The sequence below is a fragment of the Carassius carassius genome, chromosome 6 (assembly GCF_963082965.1).
Source record: "Carassius carassius chromosome 6, fCarCar2.1, whole genome shotgun sequence".
NCBI lineage: Eukaryota > Metazoa > Chordata > Actinopteri > Cypriniformes > Cyprinidae > Carassius > Carassius carassius.
Window position 1 is genome coordinate 23,969,532 of NC_081760.1, and position 14,896 is coordinate 23,984,427.

Below are 14,896 nucleotides of genomic sequence, written 5' to 3' on the forward strand. Positions count from 1 at the left end.
CCTTATTCTATTTAATGTTCTTTTACCTTGTGTGTCAGGTGGGTGAGCACTCCAGCCGTCTCCATGATGCTCTGCCTGAGAGACGCCCACTGGAGCTGAGAAAGATGGAGTGGGTGAGATTTGCTTGTTACTCAGACAAGTAAATGCACATTAAAATTCTAGCTAATTGAATTTCAGAAAATAATAAAAACAAAGCAAAATATGTATTAAAATCCATTTTTAAAGTAAAATCATGCCATCAATGCCATCCAGAAGAAAATAAGTCAGTAAATGGTAACGTACACAATCAGTCAAAGCTTTTTGAACCGTAAGGTTTTTAATGTTTTAAAGAATTCTCTTGTGTTCACCAAGCTTGCATTTATTTAAGCCAAAATACAGTAAAAGCACTAATATTGTGAAATATATTTTTACTATTTAAAAAAATATGCTTTATACAGTAAAACAGGCCTTAAAGTTCTTTGGCACCGTGCCGGATTTCCGGTGTGCAGCATTTAGTCCTTCATAAAAAATAAAAATCATAATAAATAATAAAGAATCTTGTTGATTGATATCACTTTTGAGTCCATGAGTTCGCCTACCAATTGTATGAGAGGTGCAACTTTCACTCTCAACCAAACTAACATTAGTAGCCAGTCAGAATGTTTTGTTTTTATAAACACGAGACGCGCATAATAGTATTCAATTACAGAGTCGCAGCCCTGATGAATGAAGAAGCGTGACAAAAAGCTGTGAAGCGAAATGGTCAAATATATCCATCTAGCGCGTATTTACATAGAAAAGCTCATTATAAAGCAGCGGAGCTTTGTAAACAGCTCAGAGTAATCATGTCATCTCCATAAGAATGATATCATTGCCAAAACATATTTACCAGGATTTCTGAAAAGGTCCTGTTCACACATGATCGATTAATGGTAACTTTACCAGTAAAGACAGTATGTGTGTAAGGGGCTAAACTTATGGAGCCAAAAGAGTCTCAATAAAGATAAATGCACACACTACATTCACATATGCACACATAGGATTCATACATGCATACACATAATTCATAAATACACACACAGGATACACAAATGCGCACAAAATTCACAAATGCACACACAAAATTTAAAAAGCACAGAAGATTCACAAATGCATACAAAATTCAGAAATGCACACAATTCAGAAATACACACACAATTCAGAAATGCAAACAACATTTACAAATGCACTCAAGATTCACAAATGCACAGGACAAGATTCAGAAATGTATTTCTGATGCACACACACATATATCTTGATTTACAAACTGCTTGCGGTCTGTGAACTTCACTGCATTTGTGTGTGAATTTTGAGACTCCTCTGACTTGGCTCGACACACAGGTGCCTTTTTTTAAACAGGGAATGATCTGCAACCAATCAGATATCTCCCTTGTTTTAGCCAATCACTAGAATGCACCCCACATGGGGGATTGTTTACTTTACAGTAGTAGTACTACTGTTACTACTACTGTTGTGAATGCTGCGGTCACACTAGACTTTGAGCTTGCAAAGTTTCCTTGGACGCAGCAACAGTTATGATATGATGTCATACTCTGCAGTGTTGTTTAAAAAAAAAACATTTAAATTCAACACACAACACATAATAATACATTTAAAAGGTAAAAACACACAATCTACTCCACTTTCTCTCAGCGCTGCAGTTTAAAACTTTTTGCTGTGATGTATCAAACTGCTATTGGTCATACAGTTTCACGTGATGTGAATTCGCAGGTCAAGAGTCACCAAGATGCGAAACATTTCACACAACTTGCGCTTCCGGTTTGATGCATTTGCATGCATATTAATGGAAGTCAATGGAAAGAATATTAATCTTTATTCTATTTAATGTTCTTTAATGTTGTTGTCAGGTGGACGAGCACTCCAGCTGTCGCTATGGTCTACCTGAGAGACGCCCACTGGAGCTGAGAAAGATGGAGTGGGTTAGATTTGCTTGTTACATTTTGCAAATTAACAAACTAAGGCCTGCAACACACTCAGTAGCCAGAATTACGTTTTATTTTTTTGGGGTATAAAATCATGAGCCATGTGAAATCATGCAGATCAGTATAAAAAAATTTGAGGGGCGTGGGGTTGGTGGTCATGATGTTTGAAGTCCAGGGTTTTTCCTGGGTCAAAAACGGTCTTCGGTGGAGGCTGACGGTCATCCACACAGTAAAAAGAACTCTACCCATGTGATTTGCAAAATACTACAATACATTTTAAACACTTGCAATAAAACAGTATGTGAATATTGCTTATCCTATTAATTAATTAAATATAAATCACTGTCAAGTAAGGCTGGACCAGAATATTTGATTATTTGAATATTCGGTTGGTTGGTTGGTTGGCATTAGTGTTGCTTTTGTCAATGAAAATTCTGACTAAATATCGTTGTCAACGAACCTTTATCATGTGACGAAAATGAGACGAAACGCAACGTAAATGCTGGTCATGTGACGATGACTATAATTAATTGTATAATGCAATATTGTTGACGAATAAAAACGAGACTAAATGTGGTTTACAAAATAAAAACTATGCTAAAATGTCTTCATTTTTGTTCACCGAAACGAAATGTTGTTATACGTTTTTTCATCTCATTTAGTCGCGTTGTTATTATTCTTATTTTGCAATATTTCTGTTTCCTATGTCTCACTGTGCAGACGCAATTGACGTCACTTCCTCAAGCCCCACTCGCGGCATTGTTTAGATACTTGATCTATGTATCTATCCATGTATGTATCTATGTATCTACTTTGCAGTTATTTTAATGTACATTGATGCATTGCAATTGCAGTTTGAACTGTGATCTGTCATGCCACAAAATTCACATTCACATTTACTTTTGTGGAAAACTTTTGTGTCTGCAGTATGTATATAGAGTGCCCAAAATGGTAAAAAATAATAATAATAATGAGCCACTCCTTTTCTTTTAAATAATAGAAGGATCTGTGAAGGGTGTCAAATTAAAAAAATGACTTGAGTGTATTTGTGTAATGAACTTACTCTGGCCTCTTCCTTGGTGGTCCCCTGAGGGTCTCAGGACAGCAAACGTGTGCTCTATGGATTGAACACAATGTTGTTACATTTTTTTAGATTTATTTCAATGCTGTGAGATGCGTTTCAGATTTCCTTTATCCATGATTATGCTTTTACCTTGTGTGTTAGGGTGAGCAGCACACCAGCTGTCTCCGTCATGGTCTGGCTGAGACATGCGCAGTGGAGCTGAGAAACGTGGAGTAGGGAAGTTGAATCAAGCAGTTTAAGTGGAGTAATGACGGTTCATAATCTTAAAGGGACAGTTGCATACATATAAAAAAAAATGTGTTAATTGTATAAAGCGATTATGAATCTTCAGAAGATTGGAATTTAGCCACTCATATTGTATCAGTTACTTCTACAATCTCTGTATGGACTATGGAAATGTGGGAACCGAAATCCCTGAGTTCATTGGATATTTTCAAAACACAAATGAAGATTTAAAGTTTTTGGGTTTAGAATGACATGAGTAATTCACAGAGTTTTCTATGATTTAACTTTCCAGTTAATTGCATCAAATGTTGATCTATTCTACATTTATCTTTCCAGCTAGCCTAATACAACTAATTATTTACCTTAGAAGCTGGGGAGACTCTCACACCAGGTCTGTTGTTGGTCTTCCGTGTCCCATTGTTGCTGATTGACACATGCTGTTGACAATTGGGGGATCATTAGTGGCTAAAATTTAAAATCACCTGTAAAAATGGGTACACTGGTAATTCTTAGAATTTATTCACACAAAATAGGACCAAGCAGTGCAGCTGTATGCTTCAACAATTGGATAGTTGTAACTTTTATTAAACATTGTAGATTTGGATATAAAAATGAAATTAAGATAAAATATAAAGTTTAGACTTACAGTTGCTGAGAGCGTTTACTGCTCTGCTCTGTGAAACCTGAGATTGCACATTAGGACCTGTTAATAGAAATGTAACTTTTTGTGTTCTGTCTGTTATACACCTTTAATCTTACTACATACTGGGTCATTTTGTGTCAGATCATAAAAAATTCAGAAACTTTCCTGAATCAAATTTGATATTTTCATTCTTTTTTTTTTCTTAAACCAAAATATTGAATGTCACAAGATTGTTGAAGTCAACAGATTTTACTAATATAGCTACCAATCTTTATGTAAAAAATAAAATAACAATGCTGCCATCTTTCTAATTCCATTGTTATTTGGTTGTTAAATCTTCATGTTGACCCCCCCCCCCCCTACTCTCTTTTATTTATGGCATTCATTTTTTTATTACTATATTTTTTTTTTAATTCTTCTTCTTATTATTATTTTCCATTTACCTTTTTTTTTAAGTTTTGGAATGGCTGGAGGTTTTGGTGCAGGTGGAACACTTGCTTTGTTTGCAGCTTTTCTTTTTTTAATGGGTGCTTGTTCTGCTGCCTCGTCGTCTGATGAGTATATATGATCTGTACTTGTTTTCTTTCTAGGAAAACAAAGATAAAAAGAACAACTGCACACATTCATTGCCTCTTTGTGTGATGTAGCAAATACTCATAGAAATGTGCTCAATAACTTTTCTGCTGTATTTCTCCTTAAAGGGTTAGTTCACCCAATAAATTTGAATTATGTCTTTAATTACTCACCCTCATGTTGTTCCAAACCTGTAAGACCTTTGTTCATCTTCAGAACACAAGTTAAGATATTTTTGATGAAATCCGAGAGCACTCAGATCCTGCATAGACAGCTTTGCAACTACTACCTCAAGGCCCAGAAAATAAAAAAGGACTATAGTGGTTCAACCTTAATTATGAAGTGAGGATAATACTTTTTCAACAGTTATTTTTTTTCTGTGTCAGTCTCTGACATGCATTCATGACAGGTGCTGATGCAGGAGCCGGCATTTTGACAAAAAAAAAATGCACCGTTTTAACAATGACTTTAATACCTTCCTGAGATGGTAGTGGCATTGATGTCTATGGGGTATTTTATCAATAATATCTTAATTTTTGTTCCAAAGATGAACGCAGGTCTTGTTGGTTTGGAATGACATGAGGGTGAGACATTTTTGGGTGAACGCTCCCTTTTATGCCTCTCTTAAAACAGTTTATACTACTGGGGTGTTGAATGCTTGAATCTGATTGGCTGACGAACATTCTGAGGTGTGCAATTATTTTCTGTGAAACGCACTGCAAACGTAGTTCCAGGCAGCTCTCTTGACCACATTACTGTTCCACATCACTTTGCATAGTAAACTGTAATAACAAATTATAGGACTAACAAAAACCAATCAGCCAATCAGATTCATTCAACGGCCTCGTAGCATTAAATGGTTTAATGCACAGCTAGCCGTGCATTATCCCTTACTTAAATGTTAAAGATAGATGACACATGAAGGCAAATGATGCCATTTTCATTTGTTAAATCATTTCTTTTGTCTTTTTGCAAGGACCTACTTGGGAATCCTTTTTCTAGCAATTTCAGGTTCTGAGTTTATGTCAGAAGTATAGCTGGCCTTCTTCCAATTGTTGGCAACATTCTGAAAAGATGCTGAAAACAAGAAATGCAGGTACGGCTTCATTTTTGTTTATTAAAGCTATATGAGATCATGTTTTACAGTGTATATAAATGATGTGCAAAGATTCTGAAAAATGAAAAACAGGTTATTAGTGGTCGACCGATATGTTTTTTTTTTTTTTTTTTTGACTGCCGATATCTCAAGATATCAGGATGGCCGATATAAAGTGAATATATATATATATGTATGTATGTGTATATATATGTATCTGTGTGTTTGTGTGTTTATATGTATGTGTACGTGTGTGTATTTTTATTTTAATTATGTTTATTTATTTTTTTTAATGTTTGAGAAACTTGAAATGATTTGAAAATGAATTGTATTAAAAATAAAAGTGTAAAATAAATATACTTTAGATGATAACTTCCTGATTCTGTAATTCTATTTCAGTATTTTTCTCAAATAAAGAAATTATTAAAAATATATAAACAAAGTAAATATTGTAACCAACAGGGCACTTGGTAATCTGGAAAATTTGTGGAGATGGCTCTCACTGCAGAACACAAGATCCTGATAATGTTCGGGGTTCAGACACACTGTCTCTGTTTAAATCTAGATTACGCACCTCTTTGGCCAAGCATTCAAATAATGCATCTTATAATTTTGGACTGCAGTTATATCTGAGCAAATGCGTATTATTATTATTATTTTTTAGCTTGGGATAAACTAATTAATTTCACTTGGCTGGAACAGCAGCTATGCTAATGATGTCTCTGTTTCTGCTGGGATCTTCATCCCGTGGTAACTAGGATTTACACAAGCTCCAGTCTGGATCCAGAACATCCGAGAAGAGATGATGCTGACCCTCAGAAGACCCCAGATGATGCTAACCCTGAATCAACAACAGAACTATCACATTGTGCTATAAGTTTGATTGCATAATTGCTGTTAATAGTATTAATCGTCTGTTTGTTTATGTCTTCTATTGATTTTTCCGATTTTTCTACCATATGCACATAAACTGACAGTCATCACTGAAAAGCTACTACTAAATATTTTAGAAACTTAATTTTCTGTACAGTTGCTTTGCAATGATTTGAATCGTAAAAAGCGCTATACAAATAAACTTGAATTGGATTGTGCTCTGGTGCTCTCATTCTCGGTGCCATCAAAATAAAAGTCCGGCCTCGAACGCATCAGCCGAATAACTTATCAGCTGATGCCGATATTTGAAAAATTGGCCTTGGTGATATATTGGTTGACCACTACAGGTAATCTGGGGAAAATCATTGTTTAATTTACAGCATCATTTACTCTTGCCAGACTCGTGCAGGATTCTTGCTCTATGTCGGGTCCACCCTTTTTCTGGCTGTGGTGCCTCCATTGTCCTAACACTCTTCAGCAACCTGTCAAGATCTTTATATGGTGGCCACCACGAGTAGCCATCTGCATACCAGGACTTGGCAGCTGGTCCAGTCGTCCCTTCTCCCTCAAACTCCACGATTAGGTACATTTTTTTTTTTTTTGCAAGCCTGAAACCCGTATTTTTTATTAACTCTTAAATGAAACTTAATTTTGAACAATGCACTTGAAATGCATGAACTATGAAACAAAAAGTGCTGATAAAGAATTACTTCGTATGTAAAAGAGGAATTGAAACGAATTGATTGTGATAGGGGACAAGAAAAATTTTGCTCTCTATTTCCTCAAACTTGCAGAAATCAACTGTTGTTGAGAGGTCATCCGCTAAATGAATGCCAAGTGTAGAGGATGGCAGTGGATAGTCAAAAAAGGATTCCTGGTGGTTGAAGGTATTGTAAGCAACATAAATTTCATCCCTTCATGAAATGATGTTTTGCAGCTTAGCAACTTTGCCGCCAATGCAAACGTGACTGTTTGCCTTATCCAATTTCAGAGTGTGTGGGCTTGTTCTCAACTCTTTGTATTGTGTCGCCTCATGGAAGGATGCAGGAAGAGGACCAGTCGCATGTGGTTTTTTGAGCAGATGTGGCCTGGTTTTGTGAGTTTTTTTGCAGCATCTTTGCATTTCTGAGAGTCTTTTTATTATTTGACTGAGTGGGCATGTTGGTTTCCTCAGAAGTCTTTTGAGTTTGTTTAGGTGATTCTCATACTTGAAAGCACTGAAGTTGTCAAGGACACCATGCTTTTTCGCATCATCTGCAAGATGCACAAGGCAGTGTGCATTGTAGGACAAGAATTGTGGACCATACAGTTGACCAAAGTGAGAGACAAAGAGTACCAGTAAGTCATTGGCATAATCACAGTATTCTTCAATCAAACTGTTGTTGCACAGGATTCCCACAAAAAGTAGCAAGAAATTTTTGTACACCTCTGTGTTAAGGAGATCTTTCATCATGACCGGTCCGGTATACAGTAAAAACTGCCTAAACTCGGTTGCCTTCCACCTATCAATTTCTCTCAGTGCCCTTGGTTTCCTTGCAAACTCCATGGGCACACTTCTCCGAGCATTTAACAGTCTTTCTGACAATGTGTTTATTTGAAATCCTGACAGCCTACAAGTCAGAGGACCCATCTTAAGCCACAAGAGAAGAAGCCGTCTCATGATTCCGAGGCACACAAGGTGCATGTAGTCAAGGGGGAAACCAGAGACCATGTTTAGGGATGTTTCTTCAAGAGGTGATGGACCATGATGATGATCAGCATCTGTCTTATTTCTGAAGCTCTCATTAGTTCTTAAAGGCATGTCAGTTCTTGGAAATGTCATTCTATTTTCTAGGTACAAACCATCCTGTGTGCATTTTTCACATCCGTGATAGCCTGTGTGACCTTTAACATTTTTCAGGAATGCATGGGCAGGTGCATCACAGACCATCGAAGAGAGTATTAAATTGAACATCACTCCATCGAATTCAAATCCTTTAGCTAATTCATTTACTTCAGAGATGAATTCTTGAAGGTACTCTGCTAGGGATGTAGGTTTACTTGTGCCACAAAATAAACCTATTGTCACTGGTTCCTCTTGTTTGATGTTTTGCAGTGTCCCTAGGATGGGCCAGAACTGTGTTGCTGAGCTCTTATAGAGAGGCAAACCATCAATGCTGACCTGAAGCTCCAGCGTGTGAATGTTGCGCAGAATGTCAACATTCTGATGTAGCACCTCTGCAATTGAATTCAGCATTTCGAAATGGTAATACTGGCCACCAGCCTTGTCTTGTATGTCAGGGTTTAAACGCACAGTTCCTAGCAATGTCCTCGAGTCTTTTGGTAGATTTAAACTGTGTAGCCGTAGAATGTTGAGCAATGAATTCAATGCCACATGTGTAATTTTGTGTTCAGTAGCCCAGGATGCCAAATCATCATCTAATGAATTTGGATCTGATTCTGATTCTGTGTCTGATTCACTGTCATCAGGAACACTTCTGACATCTTCAGTCTCATCAACATGAGAGAGACAGTCCATGAATGTATCGTCATCATCATTTTGACCTTGAACGGTTTTACTGTGCATCCAACCGAATTCTTTCCCCCAAGTTGTTGCCTGTATTGTCTGCAGTTGCTGATCCACCTTGTCCTTTGCTTTTCATCCAATAGGATGGTTCATTTGAAGCCATAGTATTAAGACCTTAATACAAACAAACCTATTTTTTTGTTATTTGTTTACTGGCCTACCAAGTCTAATGCATTAACATAATGTACATACCTTTAGTTGGTTGACGGATGGTAATGGATAACTTTCTGTAGTCAAATTAAACAAAGGACATAGTTAAATGCTGAAATTTAAAATAACTACATAAAAAAATAAACTATTACATATCTAAATTTTCAATTGAACTGATGCATTTTATGGTTATATAAATAGTTTACAGTACAATATAGTATATCTGATTTAAATCAGAGATTGACAGTCTTCTGTAATTGAGGTTTAAACATAGATGTAATTCTCTTTTCATCACATTGTGTTCTTTTAAAACACCAGTTGCACCTAAGAGATCTGTTCACATAAAATTATGCATTTACACAGACAAAAGTTCGGTACTGGTTAGATTTTCATGTGTTTGAAAGAAATGGTCTTGACTGTTTATTTTATGAAAGTAAATTTTCACTGTACATATATTCAATGTAAATCTTTTCACAATTGTGTGCATCAAATCAGCGTATTAAAATGATTTCCAAAGAATCATGTGATCACAGAAGAATTCTGTACTACTCTAAGGTTGTATTTATTTAATTCAAAATACAGAAAAAGGGTAATATTGTGAAATATTATTGGTAATTAAAAATATGGGTGTCTTATTTTAATATACTTATATATATATATATATATTATTTTTATTTTTTTCTGAGATGCAAAGCTGGTTTTTCAGCATCATTACTTCAGTCTTCAGTGTCACATGATCCTTCAGAAATCCTTCTAATATGATAATTTATTATCAGTGTTGGAAACAGTTGTGCAGCTTAGTATATGTATTTATTTATTTTCTTTTGAAACCAGTGAAAATTTTTCAGGATTCTTTGATGAAAAGTTAAAAACAACAGCACTTAAAATAGAAATCTTATGCAACAATAACAATAATGGCGTGCTTGGTGTCAATCTAATCTTCAGGTGAGAGTTGAATGGCGCTTAGTGTCTCGCGAGATTTTAATTGGGTTTCCTCTGTTTCAAGCAAGGCATTCGATTGGCTGGTAGGTGCTGATGTCGCGCTGAGAACAACATGGCACGGGTTCAAAGCCTTATTCAACTGAGAAAATTGATCAGCGTCATGGTACAAGCGAAGTCTGAATGGTTTGGTAAGGTAAACTTGAAACGAAATCCCGCAACCGCGAGTTTGTTAAACTGTTGTCACTGAACCGGACTTTTTGTGATTTCGCCTATGTTTACCTGGACATCATATACGTTTAGTGCTTGTGTAACTTGATCCGGGCCGCTGTTATTACGTTAGCTCGGAGCCTCTGTTCATGGTTGACTTGCCTTACATTTCTCAGAGCTGGTGGGTCTAAACCAATCCGAGATAGCCCCTTACGACGTCCAATACTACGGCTAACTTGTAGGAATGAATGAAAACTAGCGAGCAATTTCGAAAAACCGCTGAGTGTAAATCTTACTTGTTATTGCGGTGTAAAATACGAGTGCACTTGATTGCGTCCACTTAGTTTTTGGACCAGCACAAATGGGTGTCCCTTGAAAAGTATACTATTTGAGGGTACAGAGTGATGGATTTTAGATTCAGCGCAAGTGCTATGTATAGCAATATTTTAAATTTCTACGTTATATTCCTCAGTACCGATAGGCCTTAGCCAATCCGTACTGAGTAGAGCAGCGCTTCAGATTTTCCCGCCCACCGGTGATTTGGATTCGCTCAAAATGGCGTTGAAGTGAATTTGATGACGTACATCAGCTGTTTTCGCGAGGGGAAAAAGCGCCCTTATCATTTCTGTATTTAGTTTTAGTTTGTTTGCATTTAAGTGTATGTGTCTACATGTATAATGATTCTTATCTCGAATATAATTAAACGTAAAGATATCAAAAGGCTGATTAATCCATATAAATGTTACTTACCAACCACTTGATGAACTAACGACAAACTACAAACAAACTTAAAGACGACTAATTAACTTTTAAAACAACAGTAGTAGAAAGACATGTAATGAATGAACAGGAACTTAATATGTACAACTGGTTCTATTTACAGGTTATTAATGTGAGGAAAATGATCAAAAAATGTTGAGGGTACAGTAGGCTGAGGAAATCACAACGGTCATCTGATACAAATTAAAACGGTCATCGCATATATGTAGCCTACGGTCACGTGACATTCATTCATATATTTTTTTTATTAATTTATTATTTTTTCCTGAGCTTAATACAGGAAACCCAATGTGTTCATGTTTAGAGTTGTTATAAATATTGCTACAGTTTAATGGTTTAATATTGCTTAGATCAGGTGTTTTTTGTTGTTGTTTTTTTAGGGTGAGAGTGAGGGTTACCTCAAGGACATAATGTCAAAGGTTACTTGTTTGCTACCTCTGTTTATTTGTAAATGTAATGGGTGTTTTTTTTCACCATATGTTGAAGATATTTTAAAATATATTGTTTATTTTATTAGTTATTATATTTATTAGGCATTTTAAATTTAATTTGACAATCAATACTAAAAGAATATGAAAATATTGAAATGTGTACATATATCGTTTTCTCTCTGTGTGTCACATTATACTTGCCCTGAATATTTCAGTGCCACACAATTTGCCACAGTGGCAATGGTAATTTTTATTATTTTTTTCTCTCTTTATGAAAATGGATATTGGGCAGTAAAGCGTTCAAGTTAATTTGGGTGAAATATAAATTTGTTTAAACAACATCTGTGTTAAGTGTAAAAAAAAAAAAAAACATATTTATTCTATTATTTCTGTAACAGTTAATACAGGCTTGAGTCCTGTCTTACTGTGGATGTCTGATGGAAAGTTGGATGGAGTGATTTTTACAATGGCAACCCACAGACTCAATGTGGACACCTTGTTGTAAAACACTTTTTTATTATTATTATTAACTGTATTATATTTATTCCTTTTGATATATGAGTGATGTGTGTGGCACACATTTTCCTTGTTTCTTCTGCCTTGGCTGCACAGCTGTGGAAACCTGACCTGGTGAGGACCCTCTCCTCCATCCTCAACTATTGAACCTCTTATATCACTCGGATGAGGTAATAAATTAAAGATTGTGTTGTTGGTCAGTGAATAGTTTGTTTTAAGCTGCAAATAATTTTAATGTTTCTGATCAATTTGATAACCGCTATATATACCCGGTATATTCAGGGTGTCTGCAGGTCCTCAAAAAGTCTTAAAATGTCTTAAATAGTGTTTTCCTAATATAAGGCCTTAAAAAGTCTTTAATTGTCTTAAATTCAGATTAGATAGGTCTTAAATATATTTGGTCACTTCAGTCTTACCTAATGACTTAATGACCTAATTACTGTTTATAATCATTGGACAGACCGAAGATTTTTTTTTTTTTTTCTCTGCGTCATCAGAGAGAATTGAAGAATACAAGTATGCGCTGAGGCTAACTCTTTGTGAGAGACTTCAGATAGAACAAATAAAATGGCACACATAAACATGATATAATAAAGTAATACCTTGACAAGTGAGCTATCTTGAACAATATTCTAACAACGCAAAAAAAAAAAAAAACATTGAAAACACCTACAGAGTGCATGCATTACGTGTCTGCATTTAGAAAGTGCTCTTTCACTGCATGATTCAGTCTATTAAAATACATTCAGAATGATCACAAATTAAAAGACATGGGGGCAGAACATGTCTATATTAATACCATTTAAATATAGTTAATCAATTTTGGTAAATTTCACATGGCAGAGTGCCTTTTTTCCCTCAAAAAATTACCATATACAAATGTAATAGGTTTTTTTTTTTTTTAACAACCGTTTCATAAACTACGTTCTATTAAGATACTTACGTTTTTTGTACTATTTCGCCAACAAAAATAATTCCAAACAAAGCCACAGTGCTGTTTTGCATCTCTAAGCAACATGAGGCTTTTTGTTCCTGAATGAATCAACTGTTTTAATTACTCACTTATTAACATTTACCTGCTGTCACCTACTGGTTGTTTTTAATGTCACATTTAAAGTATCTTTTTAATTCAATTAAATTCAAGTTTATTTGTATAGCGCTTTTTACGATACAAATCATTACAAAGCAACTTTACAGAAAATTAAGTTTCTACAATATTTAATAGTAGCTTATCAGTGGTGACTGTCAGTTTATGTGCATATGACAGGATTTTTCAGAAAAAAAAAAAAAAAATTCAAAGACGTAGTCAGCCAGACGATGAACATTATCAACAGTAATTATTATACGATGCAGTCACACTTGTAGCAATATTTGTTAGTTCTGTTGTTGATTCAGGGTTAGCATCATCTGGGGTCTTCTGAGGGTCAGCATCATCTCTTCTCAGGTGTTCTGGATCCAGACTGGAGCTTGTGTAAATCCTAGTTACCACGGGATGAAGATCCCAGCAGAAACAGAGAAACAAATAGAGACATCATGTTCCAACACAGTAAAATTAATTAGTTTAACCCAAGCTAAAAAATAAAAATGTTTTATATGATGTGATGCTCTTTTTGTGAACATTGTTTCATAAAATGCTCTTACTGTTTCTTTTCTTCACCCAATAGCTTAGGACAGACCAGCCTGTGATCTCCTAAGACACCCAGATTCAGCCCTGGTCACGATCTGTCCCACACCTGTGTCTCATCACAGTCCATCACCAGTGTCTGCACCCTGCCTACTGCCAATATTATGGATTTCTGTTCTGGAGAGAGATGCCATTCACAACATAATCTCTACACAATATCAAACTCAAATAATTTAATCTTGCCTAACAGTTTCCCTGATTTGTTACAGTTCACAATGTAGCATGGTCTTGCCTACCTTTGTCCATTCAGTTGTTTAAATGTTTTTAATATTTGAAATGGAATAGATCTCAAGTTTATTATTTAAAAGCAACTTCACTTCATCTTTCCCTAGAAGAGATAATAGGTGTGTTAGACTTGAAGCAGTGCTGTGCAGACCGATGGAAGTATGACATCACGGTACCATGAGAGCAATAAGACAGCTTCATATACTTTTGAATCGCTCTCACGCTACTTTGTCATACTTTAAGCGCTGCTGCGCAGACCAATTGAAGTTGAACATATCTGAAGTGTAAACTCTCACGGTCAGTTCTGGGTCTTGTGCAGTAATATGATGAGCAGGTGTTTAGTGTCATCACCTTACATTATTGAAATGCTATATTGACCTGTATTCAGTTTTAAAACTCGGAAAGAAGAAATTAAGTGTCATTAAGCTGCATAACATCTGTTCAGATGAACATTTGTGTAGTCTGTTTCCTCCTGAGGTTTCTACCTTGTAGAGTTAAATATCGAAAAATGAGTGTCTTTGTAACCATTCTCAATAGATACTGAAAGCATTTTAATGGTGCTTCTAATTAAAATATAAAATGTAATATGTGAGTTAAGCCATGGCCGGGTGTACATTCCACATTTTTAATATATGCTAAAACCTACAAGTAGTCAATTATCTTACACAAGCTCTACAAAATAACTTCCACACGCGTTTATCTCCATTAACAGGGATAGTTGGACAAACCGATTTACAAGTGCATGATGGATTACGTGGTTAAAACAATTTGTGCTTTTGTTCTCGTTTGTTTCCAGTAAAGTATGTCACCTTTTGTCTGATTATTTAGAGCAATATTAATGTTAACGTAAAGCGCACAGTGTCTGTGCACATAAGTAAAGAAAAATTGTTTGTGTCTCCTTGAAAACATCAATGGAATATAATACATTTAATAAATAAAT

The 14,896-nt window shown here is 35.5% G+C and overlaps 3 long non-coding RNA genes across 3 annotated transcripts; 1 reads left to right on the plus strand and 2 right to left on the minus strand.

The window, feature by feature from the left end:
- Window positions 1–3,624: 3,624 nt before the first annotated feature.
- On the minus strand, window positions 3,625–4,681 carry LOC132142515 (uncharacterized). Its single transcript, XR_009434078.1, has 3 exons — window positions 4,357–4,681; window positions 3,917–3,973; window positions 3,625–3,707 (listed from the first exon to the last, which is right to left on the minus strand). It is a non-coding gene; the product is annotated as an uncharacterized LOC132142515 (long non-coding RNA).
- A 2,172-nt stretch (window positions 4,682–6,853) lies between these two features.
- Window positions 6,854–11,625, minus strand: LOC132142516 (uncharacterized). The gene is made up of 2 exons (XR_009434079.1): window positions 11,071–11,625; window positions 6,854–9,248 (listed from the first exon to the last, which is right to left on the minus strand). It is a non-coding gene; the product is annotated as an uncharacterized LOC132142516 (long non-coding RNA).
- A 463-nt stretch (window positions 11,626–12,088) lies between these two features.
- On the plus strand, window positions 12,089–14,008 carry LOC132141932 (uncharacterized). The gene is made up of 3 exons (XR_009433970.1): window positions 12,089–12,217; window positions 13,492–13,593; window positions 13,717–14,008. It is a non-coding gene; the product is annotated as an uncharacterized LOC132141932 (long non-coding RNA).
- Window positions 14,009–14,896: the final 888 nt, after the last annotated feature.